The sequence below is a fragment of the Nicotiana tabacum genome, chromosome 3 (genome assembly GCF_000715075.1).
Source record: "Nicotiana tabacum cultivar K326 chromosome 3, ASM71507v2, whole genome shotgun sequence".
NCBI lineage: Eukaryota > Viridiplantae > Streptophyta > Magnoliopsida > Solanales > Solanaceae > Nicotiana > Nicotiana tabacum.
Genome location: NC_134082.1, coordinates 93,885,366 through 93,899,075, shown reverse-complemented (window position 1 = coordinate 93,899,075; position 13,710 = coordinate 93,885,366).

The following is a 13,710-nucleotide window of genomic DNA, read 5'->3' as shown; positions in this document are numbered from 1 at the left end:
ACCTCTCCCACACGATCAAGAATATCAAATGGACCGATGAACCTAGGGCTGAGCTTGCCCTTCTTCCCAAATCTCATCACGCCCTTCATAGGCGATACACGGAGCAATACCCGCTCACCAACCATGAAAGAAACATCTCTGACCTTGCGGTCTGCATAACTCTTCTGCGTGGACTGAGCTGTACAAAGTCTATCCTGAATAATCCTGACCTTGTCCAAGGCCTCCTGAACTAGATCCGTACCCAATAATCGAGCCTCTCCCGGCTCAAACCATCCAACTGGAGACCAACATCGCCTACCATACAAAGCCTCATATGGAGCCATCTGAATGCTGGACTGGTAGCTGTTGTTGTAGGCAAACTCTGCTAAAGGCAAAAACTGGTCCCACGAGCCTCCAAAATCAATGACACAAGCTCGGAGCATGTCCTCAAGGATCTGAATAGTCCTCTCGGACTGACCGTCCGTCTGGGGATGAAATACTGTACTCAACTCAACCTGGGTGCCCAACTCTCGCTGAACCGCTCTCCAGAAATGCGAGGTAAACTGCGTACCCCGATCCGAAATGATAGATAGCGGCACCCCATGAAGGCGAACAATCTCCCTGATATAAATCTCGGCTAACCTTTCAGACGAATAGGTGGCTGCAACAGGAACAAAATGCGCCGACTTGGTCAGCCTATCAACAATAACCCAAAGCGCATCAAACTTCTTCCGAGTCATCGGAAGTCCAGTAACAAAATCCATAGTAATCCTCTTCCACTTCCACTCGGGAAGCTCAATCCTCTGAAATAAATCACCGGGCCTCTGATGCTCGTACTTAACCTGCTGACAGTTCAAACAATGAGCCACATATGCAACAATGTCTTTCTTCATTCCACGCCACCAATATTGCTGTCTCGAATCCTGATACATCTTCGTGGCCCCCGGGTGAATATAATACCGAGAACTGTGGGCCTCCGCTAAGATCAACTCTCGAATCCCATCAACATTGGGCATACAAACTCGCCCCTGCAATCTCAATACGCCATCAGCATCTAAGGTTACTTTCTTGGCACCTCCACGCTGCACCGTGTCTCTCAAGACACACAAATGGGGATCATCAAATTGTCGATCACGGATACGCTCCAATAACGAAGAACGGGCGACCATGAAAGCTAATACTCGACTAGGCTCAGAAATGTCCAACCTCACAAACTGATTGGCCAAAGCCTGAACGTCCAAAGCAAGCGGTCTCTCACCGACCGGAATATAAGCAAGACTGCCCATACTGGCTGACTTCCTACTCAAGGCATCGGCCACCACATTGGCCTTTCCCGGGTGATATAAGATAGTGATGTCATAATCTTTCAACAATTCCAACCACCTCCTCTACCTCAAATTCAACTCCTTTTGCTTGAACAAATACTGAAGACCTTTATGATCCGTGAACACCTCATACGCCATACCATACAGATAGTGCCTCCTAATCTTCAACGCATGAACAATGGCTGCCAACTCCAAATCATGCACTGGATAGTTCTTCTCATGAACCTTCAATTGCCTTGAAGCATTACCTTGCCATCCTGCATCAATACTGCACCAAGTCCATTGCGAGATGCATCACAATAGACTGTATATGGCCCTGAACCTATGGGAAAAACCAACACCAGTGTCGTGGTCAGAGCTGCCTTGAGCCTCTGAAAGCTCGCCTCACACTCATCTGACCATCTAAACTGGGCACCTTTCTGGGTCAATCTGGTCATAGGGGCTGCAATGGATGAAAACCCCTCTACGAACCGATGGTAGTAACCTGCTAACCCCACGAAACTCCGAATCTCCGTAGCTGAAGCTGGTCGAGGCCAGTTCTTGATTGCCTCTATCTTTTTTGGGTCTACCTGAATACCTGCTGCTGATACGACATGACCCAGGAATGCGACCGAACTCAACCAAAACTCGCACTTTGAGAACTTAGCATACAACTGACTATCCTTCAGGGTCTGAAGAACCACTCTAAGGTGTTGCTCATGCTCCTCCTGACTGCGGGAGTATATCAGAATATCGTCAATGAAAACAATCACGAACAAATCCAGATAGGGCCTGAACACTCGGTTCATCAATTCCATAAATGCTGCTGGGGCATTGGTCAACCCAAATGACATGACCAAAAACTCATAATGCTCATACCGAGTACGAAATGCTGTCTTGGGGACATCAGATGCCCTAATCCTCAGCTGATGATAACCAGATCTCAAATCTATCTTCGAGAACACCCTCGCACCCTGAAGCTGGTCGAATAAATTATCAATTTTCGGCAGTGGATACTTATTCTTAATTGTAACCTTGTTCAATTGCCGGTAATCGATGCACATTCTCATCAAACTATCCTTTTCCTTAACAAACAAGACCGGCGCACCCCAAGGCGAAACACTGGGTCTAATGAAACCTTTCTCAAGCAAATCCTGCAGCTGTTCCTTTAACTCTTTCAACTCCGGCGGGGCCATATGATATGGAGGGATAGAAATGGGCTGAGTGCCCGGGGCCAAATCAATGCAAAAGTCGATATCCCTGTCGTGCAGCATACCCGACAAGTCTGAAGGGAAAACCTCAGGAAACTCCCGAACAACGGCCACAAAATCAATAGAAGGGGCCTCCGCGCTAGAATCGCGAACATACGCCAAGTAGATCAAACATCCCTTCTCGACCATACGCCGAGCTTTCACATACGAGATAACACTGCGGGTACAATGACCAGAAGTCCCTCTCCACTCTAAACGGGGTAAATCCGGTAAGGCTAAGGTAACATTCTTGGCATGGCAATCCAAGATAGCATGGTACAGGGATAACCAATCCATCCCCAATATAATATCGAAGTCGACCATGTCCAAAGCAACAAATCAACATGGGTCTCAAGACCCCCAAACACTACGATACAAGAACGATGAACTTGGTTGACCACAATAGAATCATCCACCAGTGTTGACACATAAACAGGAATACTCAACGAGTCACTAGGCATAACCAAATAGGGTGCGAAATAGGACGACATATATGAATACGTAGATCCGGGATCAAATAGCACAGAAACATCCCTATCACAGACCAAAATAGTACCTATAATCACAACATCTGATGACTCAGCCTCTGGCCTGGTTGGCAATGCATAACACGAGGCTGGGCCTCACCTCTCTGAATCATATCCCTGGGACGATCTGCTGCTGACTGACCCCTACCTCTAGTGGTCTGAGCTCCACCTCTAAGACCTCTACCTCCACCTCTATGTCCTTTACTCCCGCCTCTAGCTGGCTAGGCAGGCTGTGGGGCAACTGGTGCCTGGATCATCGGGCGAGGACCATGTTGCTGAGAACTACTCGAGGCTCGAGGGAAAACCCTGACAATGTGACTGGGGTCACCACAACCATAACATGCCCTCGGCTGCTGGGACTGCTGGCCCTGTCGACCTGTAGGTCCTCCCCTGAAGCTCTGAAGTGGCGGTACACTGATGGGGGCTGGTGGTGCGCTGAAGGTCTGCTGATCCGAATAATACTGCTGAGGACCACCACCGCCTGAAGTACCATGAGAAACCTGAAGTGCCGACTGGAAGGGCCTCTGAGAGTGGCCTCTGTCATATGAATCCCTGCCTCCAGACGAGGTACCACTGAATCTACCAGAATAACGGGGCCTCTTATCAGACCCATGACCACCTCACTGAGCAAGTACCATCTCTATCCGGTGGGCACCATCTGCTGCCTCTTGAAATGAAATCTCACCACAGGCACTCATGGCCATCTAAACACAGATCGGCTGGGCCAACCCATCAACAAACCTCCGCACCCTCTCTCTCTCTCGGTGGGGAGTATCACAATGGCATGATGAGCGAGATCAATGAACCGGGTCTCATACTGGGTAATCATCATAGGACCCTGCTAGAGATGCTCAAACTGCCTGCGAAGAGCATCTCGCTGAGTAACTGGAAGAAACTTCCCCATAAATAACTCTGAAAACTGATCTCAGGTCAATGATGGTGACCCTGCTGGCCTGGCTAAACAGAAATCCCTCCACCAAGTCTTGGCGGATCCTGCCAGGCGAAAAGTGGCGAAATCGACCCCATTGGTCTCTACAATGCCCATAGTCCGTAGAACCTCATGACAGCTGAATATGAAATCCTGAGCATCCTCTGAGGGAGTGCCACTATATGTAGTAGTGAAGAGCTTGGTGAAATGATCAAGCCTCCACAAAGCATCCGCGGACATAGCCGCACCATCACTGGACAGAGCCGCAATACCTGGCTGGGCTGCCACAGCTGGCTGAACTGCCACGGCTGGCTGAACTGCTGGAACCTGAGCCTGAGGAGCTACCGGCTCTAAAGTACGAGTATCGGGAGTCTGAACTCCTCCCCCAGCCTGAGATGTGGCTGGAGCTACGGGAAGCAAACCCGCCCTAGAAATGCCCTCCATAAAGCCTACCAGTCGGACCAAAGCATCTTGAAGCACTAGAGTGGCTATGAAACCCTCTGGGACCTGAGTTGGGCCCACAGGAGCTGCTGGAGCTGGAACCCCTTCGTCGTAGTCAACATGAGGCTCCACCTCTGGGACTGCCGCTCGGGGCTGAGCTCTGCCCCGGCCTCGGCCTCTAGCACGGCCTCGCCCTCTGCCCCTAATAGGAGCTGCTGCTGGGGGCTCAGGCTGTTGCGCGGTAGAAGAGGAAGCAAGTTTCCTCGCCATCTGCGAAAGAACAGAGTGGAAAGACAATCAGTACTTGGGAAAACGAATCGCACGACAAGAATGAACAAGGTGAAGTTTTCCTAACTCGGTAGCCTCTGCGGGATAAATACAGATGTCTCTGTATCGATCCTTCAGACTCTACTGAGCTTGTCCGTGAGTTGTGAGACCTAAGTAACCTAGGGCTCTGATACCAACTTGTCACGACCCGAATTCCCCACCATCGGGAGTCGTGATGGCGCCTACTGTCGGAGCTAGGCAAGCCAACCTTAACATACCTTTTCAACTAATTTTCAACCAGATAATAATAAAAAAAATAAATTCAAACGGAAGTCTTAATTTAATATTAAATGAACGAAAATGCGGAAAAATTAACATCATCCTCTACCCAAGATTTAGTGTCACAATACTCACGGACTACTATAAGATACTACAAATAAGAGTTTGAAAGAAAATACATAAGGAGTCTGCTTCGATACAATGAAAACAAACAGAAATGAAATAGATGAGACTCAGGGCCCACGCACGCCAGCGAACTACCTAGGAGTCTCTGGACTGAAGGCACGCTCCCAATCTACTGCTACTGCGGTCCGTAAGCTATGCCCGAATCTGTGCACAAAAAGGGCACAGAAGTGTAGAATCAGCACAACCGACCCCATGTGCTGGTAAGTGTCTGGCCTAACCCCGGTGAGGTAGTGACGAGGCTAGACCGGACCTACCACAATTAACATGTACAGATATATGTGCAACAACGAAAAGATATATAGAATTTAAGCAGATAATAGGGAGGGGACATGCGGTGAGGTGTAACAATTTAGATATAAGACCAAAGGACAGAGAGATGGAAACTGAATAATTAACATCTATGAAAGAGAGAAAGTGAATCAACAACTGCACGGCACCAACCTTCGTGCTTTTACTCTCAATTCTCACCAAAACTGTCAAATATAGTGCACGGCATCACCCTTCGTGCTTTTCCTCACATAACTCTCACATCAAGGCACGAAATGACCCTTCGTGCTCAAATAATTAGAGACATGGCACGGAAAGACCCTTCGTGCATAATTATCAAAACATGGCACGGAAAGACCCTTCATTCATAATCGCTCTCCCTCACCCAATCATCAATTACAACCAATCGGGGAAGGGAATATACAACAAGATTAAACATCCCGGCAAGGGAGAACAAATCAGCAATAAGTCCCGGCAAGGGAAAAATACCACACTTCCTTCTTTAACTCATCTGCTTCTCAACTATCACTTCATAATTATATTAGCAAGTAATTAGATCAACTGTTTCACACCTTTTGAATTTAAAAAACAACTACCACTCACGGTTATGCTAGACTCTGGTGCATAGATAACCGTCACCATGCTATACACCGTACTCCACAGTTAACACGTAGCAAATAACATCCAAATCCTAATCCCTCAAGCCAAAGTTAGAACAAACACTTACCTCAAATGCTCCAAACTCAACTCACGCTTCTAGTATAGCTTTACCTCTTGATTCCACCACCAATCTGCTCAAATCTAGTCATAAGTTACTTAATCACATTAATAGGTACTAAATGAATCACTCCCCATGCATGAAAATAAATTTTACAAGGTTTTTCCCAAAATAGTCAAAAATACCCTCGGACCCACGTGGTCGAAACTCGAGGTTCGGACAAAAACCCGGTTACCCATTCCCCCATGAATCCAAATATATGATTTGTTTTGAAATCGGACCCCAAATTGAGGTCCAACTTCCCAATTTGTACAAAACCTAGGTTCTACCCAAAACACCCTATTTCACCCCTGAAAATCTTTGATTTGAAGTTGAAATTATGTTAAAAGATGTTAAGGAATAAAGAAATTAAGTTAGAAATCACTTACCAATCATTTTGGAGAAGAAAAGTTGTTTGGAAAATCGCCTCATAGGTTTTGTGTTTTTGAAAAGTGAAAAATGACTGAGATTTTCCGAACTTGTATACTTTTCTGAGGACCTGGCGCGGACCACACAAAAATGTGTTGCGGCCGCGCCGAGTGGGAGAAAAATTGGGGCTTCTCTGAACCCTTCCAGCGCGAACCACACTGTTTTGGTGCACGGCCGTGCTGGTTAACTTGAAACCCTAGCCCTCAGACTCAGCCACGCGGACCGCACAGAAAGGCATCGCGGCCGCGCGGCTCCAGCGCGGACCGCGCGGAACTGACCGCGGCCACGCTGGTGTCTGCAACACCTGAACCTACATTTTCTTAAGTCCAAGACCTCCCGACATGCACACAACCTTAAAAACATCTTACGGACTTACTCGTGCGATCAAATCGCCAAAATAACATCATATACATAGGATCAAGCCTCAAACACATGATTTTCTTTCAACTTTCATAAAAACTCAAATTCCCCATTATAAGTCCGAAACACGTCATATGACATCCGTTTTTAGCCAAACTTTACAGATAGTGCTTAAAACATATTTAAGACTCGTACCGGGCGTCGGAACCAAAATACGAGCCTGATACCATAGTTTTCTGATCAATTTTCTTCTTCATTTTCCTTAATTAATTTCAGAAAACAATTTCTCACAAAAATTCATTTCTCGGGCTTGGGACCTCGAAATTTAATTCCGGGCACACGCCCAAGTCCCATATTTTTCTACGGACCCTTCGGGACTGTCGAATCACAGGTCCGGGTCCGTTTACCCAAAATGTTGACCGAAGTCAATATTATGCGTATTAAATATCAAAATTCATCAAATTTCTCGCAAAATTCGCATATTTCAACATAAAAGCTTTCCGGCTTCGCGCCCGGACTGTGCATGCAATATAGAGGCAACTAAAAGAGAGGTTTTCAAGGCCTTGGAAGCACAAAACAAGGAAGAGTTACGGTGATGACCCTTTGGGTCGTCACAGAAAAATCATGAGTTTTGTAAGGGGGAAGGTCAGTTCGTATCCCCGCTAGCTTTGCTTGACTTGCTCAGATTTGTTCTAGTGATATTGTCTGTATCATTGGGGTAGCATTGCTAAACAAAACAATTTCGATAATAAACATGCAATAACTTTGCAAAGATATGACATAAGTGTATAATTAAAAATATCTTTTAGATGAACCGACGACTGTGACGTGTTTCGGGACATTGCAACCTCTCTTACTACGGAATTTGAGGGTGCTTGTTGGGTTGACATTTCTAACTGTTTCTTGTGCGACGATCGACTGAAATTACTTCGGAATTTTGAGGGTCCTCCTCAAAATTCTGCCCCAGTTTCCAATTATGGAGGAAATGAAATTTTTATTGAATTGTGATTGAACCCATAGGGCTGCCTGCGTATCCCCTCTTAAACGGGAATCAAGTCAGGCGTAGTTCAATTTACATCATATAAGGAAAGCATAAAGATTACACATAGTAACGCTTGACTGCATCTGAATTAATCGGCTTTGGCCAGACTTCTCCATCCGTTTCTGCAAGTATGAGGGCTCCTCCTGTCAAAACCCGATGAACCATGTATGGACCCTTCCAGTTGGAAGAGTATTTTGCTTTGGCTTCATCTTGATGCAGAAAAATTTTCTTTAACACCGGCTGCTCCGGTGTGAATTGTCTTGGCTTGACTCCTTTGTTGAAGGCTATGGACATTCTTTTTTGATAGAGTTGACCATAGCAAATTGCATTCATTCTCTTTCCATCTATAAGTACTAGTTGTTCATAATGACTTTTTACCCACTCTGTGTCGTGGAGCTCAACTTCTTGTATGATCCTTAGGGAAGGAATTTCTACCTCAGCGGGAATGACAGCCTATGTACCATAAACCAGCATATAGGGGGTTATCCTGGTTGATGTGCGGACTATGGTGCGATACCCCAATAGGGCAAATGATAATTTTTTGTGCGACTATTTATGCTTATCTATCATTTTCCTCAATATCTTCTTGATATTCTTGTTGGCGACTTCTACTACTCCATTCATTTGAGGCATGTAGGCTGTGGAATTCTTGTGTTTGATTTTGAAAGTTTCACACATAACTTTCATCAAGTCGCTGTTGAGGTTGGAGCCATTATTAGTAATTATTGACTTTGGAATTCCGACAAACAATGCAGTCGCAGACAAAATCTCCACGACTTTCTTAGTTACTGCTCTGTAAGATGTTGCTTCGATCCATTTGGTGAAATAGTCGATGGCTACTAGAATAAACCTGTGCCCGTTGGAAGCGGCAGGTTCGATTGGTCCAATAACATTCATCCCCCAAGCGGCGAACGGCCATGGTGAGCTTATTGCATTAAGCTCATTTGGAGGTACCTTTATCATGTCTGCATGTATCTGACAGCGATGGCATTTCCGAACATATTGGATGTAGTATGTTTCCATGGTCATCCAAAAGTAACCAGCCCAAAGTATCTTCTTTGCTAAGACAAAACCGTTCATATGTGGACCGCAGGTCCCAGCATGAATTTCCTCTAGTAGCTTGGATGCTTCCTTTGCATCAACACACCTTAATAGTCCCAAATCAGGAGTCCTCCTATACAGGATTCCTCCGCTGTGAAAGAAGTTGTTGGATAATCTCCGAAGTGTGCGTTTCTGAGTAGGATTTACAAGCTCTGGGTATTCTCATTTTGCCAAATATTCCTTGATATCATGAAACCAGGGCTTTCCATCTACTTCCTCTTCGACATGTGCATAGTAAGTGGCTAATCATGGATCTTTACCGGAATAGGATAAATGAAATTTTTGTCTGGATGTTGTATCATAGATGACAGGGTGGACAATGCATCGGCGAACTCGTTCTGGACTTTTGGAATATGTTGGAACTCTGTCTTCGTGAACCTTTTCCTCAGTTCCTGTACATGATGCAAATACGGGAGTATCTTGGAGTTCTTGGTTGCCCATTCTTCTCGTAGCTGATGAATAAGTAAGTCCAAATCTCCAATTACTATAAGCTCTTGGACATTCATGTCAATGGCCATCTTGAGTCCTAATATGTAGGCTTCGTACTCAGCCATATTGTTGGTGCATGGGAACCTAAGTTTGGTAGACATCGGATAATGCTGACCAGTTTCTGATACTAAGACTGCTCCTATGCTGACTCCTTTGAAATTTGTTGCTCCATCGAAAAACATTCTCCAACCGTCATATGATTCTGCAATGTCTTCTCCTATGAATGATACTCTTCATCGGGAAAAAACATTTTCAGGGGTTCGTATTCTCCATCCACGGGATTCTCATCAAGGTGGTCTGCCAGTGCTTGTCACTTGACCGCCTTCTGAGTTACGTAGACAATGTCAAACTCACTCAATAGGATTTGCCACTTGGCTAGCTTGCCAGTGGGCATAGGCTTCTAAAAGATGTACTTCAAAGGATCCATCCTTGATATAAGATATGTGGCATAAGCGCAGAAGTAATGTCTCAGCTTTTGAGCCACCCAAGTTAAAGCACAACAGGTGCACTCCAACAGAAAATACCGGGCCTCGTACGGGGTGAACTTCTTACTGAGATAATAAATGGCTTGCTCTTTCCTCCCCATTTCATCATGCTGCCCCAGAACGCACCCAAAAGCTCCATCCAATACAGCAAGGTAGAGTAATAAGGGTCTACCTAGCTCGGGCGTAACTAAGACCAGTGGTGCTGACAGGTACTCCTTGATTCTGTTGAAGGCCTTCTGGCAGTCATCAGTCCATTTGGTAGCGGTGTCCTTCTTCAACATCTTAAAGATTGGCTCACAAATAATTGTAGACTGTACTATGAATCGGTGATGTAGTTGAGCCTCCCCAAGAAACTCATCACATCTTTCTTGTTCTTTGGAGGTCGCAATTCTTGAATGGCTTTGACTTTTGATGGATCCAGTTCTATTCCCCTGCGGCTTACGATAAACCCAAGCAATTTCCCAGTAGGAACCCCAAATGCACACGTTGCAGGATTTAGTTTCAAGTTGTACCTCCGCAATCTATTGAAGAACTTCCTTAGATCTTCAATATGATCAGTGGCCTTCTTGGACTTGATAATGACATCATCTACATATACCTCAATCTCCTTATGTATCATATCATGGAAAATGGTAGTCATGGCCCTCATGTTGGTAGCCCCTTCATTCTTCAGGCTGAACGACATCATCTTGTAATAGTACATTCCCCACGGCATAATGAAAGTCGTTTTCTCAGCATCTTCTTCATCCATCCAGATCTGATGATAACCAGCGAAGCAATCTACAAATGACTGCAGCTCATGCTTGGCGCAATTGTCAATCAGGATGTGTATATTCAACAAAGGGAAGTCATCTTTCGGACTGGCCCGGTTGAGATCCTGGTAGTCGACATAGACTCTGACCTTCCCATCATTCTTTGGCACTGGTACAATGTTGGCTAACCACGTTGGGTATTCTACAACCCTGAGAACCTTAGCTTTGACCTGTTTGGTGACTTCTTCCTTGATCTTCGACTCATATCAAGTTTGAACTTTCTGAGCTTTTGCTTTACCGGTGGTCACATCGGATCGGTTGGCAGTTTCTGAGCCACAATAGACGTACTCAAACCAATCATTTCATCATACGATCAGGCGAATATGCCCTCATATTCCTTTAGAAATTTTGTGTATTCTTTCTTTTCTGATGGCTATAGGTGAACGCTGATTCGTGTTTCCTTGACGGTTTCTTCACCTCCCAGGTTAATAATTTCGGTCTCATCTAGGTTGGACTTAGGTCTGTTTTCAACTTCTTTAACAATCTCATCTGGTATGTCATCTTCCTCTGAATCAATGTCCATTTGTTGTGTTGTCTCATTGCATGTCACAGTCATTGGTTCATAAAGATAAGTAATAGTAATGTTGTATAAGTAAAGTAATGAGAGAAAACAATAATGAGTGTTGATTTATAAGAAAAGTCAAAATGCTTTGATAAATTGCATAGCTATTTTGAACATTGAAGATCTTATGGGGGAATTAAAAATGCAAAAAGAAAATCATTTAGTAAAACAATGAATAATGCTTGTTTTAACCTTGCTACCCCGAGGCATGTCGGGCTTTGGTTGTCCCAATGGTCCAATTCTTGAGATGGGCCCCTCTTCTCACAGCCTATATGGAAGGGCCTTTCTCCCCCTCCTCCTCGAGAACAACACAACAGTCCATATCATTGTCCTCTAGAAACAAGTTCTTTACCACAGCAAGTGCTTCTTCTTCATCTGACCCATAAATAATGTCAGCCTGTTGGAAAGTTTGCTCCAGATGTAGTATCGACTGCTCTAGTGGATAGTAAGGACCGCGCCATGGTGGCGACCAGCTATTGAATTCCTCCCGGGTGTATTCATATCCCACGTAGATATGAGTGTTATGGGGGCTTGGTGTGTGGAAATGGTCATTTGTGGAGTTCTGAGGTTCTGGGATGAGTAGTGGAATGTTGTTTGGGGTATGGCAGGTGTTACATTGGTTCTTTGGTAGAGCAGCGTGATGGTGAGGAGCAGGATGATTTTGCTGTTTTGGGATATTTTGAGGATGTGTAGGGTTTTGAGCATTGGGGAAGTTGATATCTAGGGTGTTGAGGGAAAATGATCGGTTTTCCAGATTCCGAACCTGATCGAGCTCTTCTTGGAATTTCAGCAGTTTCTACTCAAGTTGTGACACATTCTCGTTTGGAACCCGAATACCCTGGCTATCAGTGGCCTCTACCCATTCAGACATGTTCTCCTTCCTGATGTTGTTCAAAATCTTCCATCTTTCCTTTGTTCTTGCTTTTAACAGGACTAAGAGGAGGAGTGGGTGGAGGACCCCTGGATCTTGTGAAATAAGATGACGATGCCAGAATGTACGAACTAACCTTTGGGGAGGGGAATAATAAAAACAAAAATAAAAACAAAAGGTAATCAAGTCAGTAAGGATTATGAAAAGTACTACAATATTTAAACACATAGTGCACTAATGTAAAGCGCGTGCTAATTTGGGAACCTCTTTGTGCCCGAGGTACGCCTAGCGAACAATAGACTTGGAGAAATTTTAATGCTAAATGCCTTATTTTATTGATAAAAATAGGCGAATTCCAAAACGACACTAAATAAATAAGAAATAAAATTCACTAATGGTCATTGGCCTTAATACATTCATAAAGCGAAAAAGTAAATTCCTATCTATTTGGTCCCAGAAGGACCTTCCTCAGGGTGAATGTTCTCGTTGACCAAATCCTCCCGTTCGCGTAGGTTCACAGTAAAAATGCCTTTGCAAATGTTCTCCTTCATTTTCCTCAGCGTCTTGGCAATCGGCGACTCTCTTCCTCACCTTTCCTTCCAATTCCAACAGGTTGTATTCTAGATATTCCAACTATTCGCTTGATTTGGCGGCCCTCTCTTTCCATTCGTTGATTTGGGCATTTGATGGAAGATTCCTCCACCAGTCTAGCAAGAGCGGGGGTGTGCTAATCATATTAAAACTGGGGACCTCGTGCCTCATTTTCTGCAAGACAAACAAGGTTAGGCCCTTACCCTCACCAGACTCGACTATTTAATATCAACAATTAGTACGAAGCATTTAGTTATCCAAATAAATGCACAGAACGTGATGATATCCGTTTGGGTTTAGGGAAACCCAGTGGACTTTGGACAAGGCTATCTTAAAGGATCATTATGTGGACAACATAACTGACTCGGCTAGGTTTGACCATGATGCATGCACACTTTGAACAAAGTAAGGTTTCTATGGGGTTTTAGACTGGTACCCTTGAGCAAAAAACTCAAGGGGAAGGCATGTAAATGTCGACTGCACCGCTTATTGGCTAGTTTTACCGCAAGTATGCCTTTCCGAATTTAGGGGGTAATGATATAGGAAGAGCGCAACCACTCATTATAAGTGTTGCTATAGTATTTGTTTGGAACGAGTAGAGTATTATGTTGAGCATGATTATGCAATAATTAAAAACATGTTGACATGTATTTGCACATTAAGAAAGCGATAAATACAACAGTTTTATAATTTAAAGCAGCAATAATGGAAGGAAACAAAGAAGATATGTCAGTTTTGCTTTTAAAAAAGAGAAATAAAATGCTTAAAGAAATTTAAAGAAGT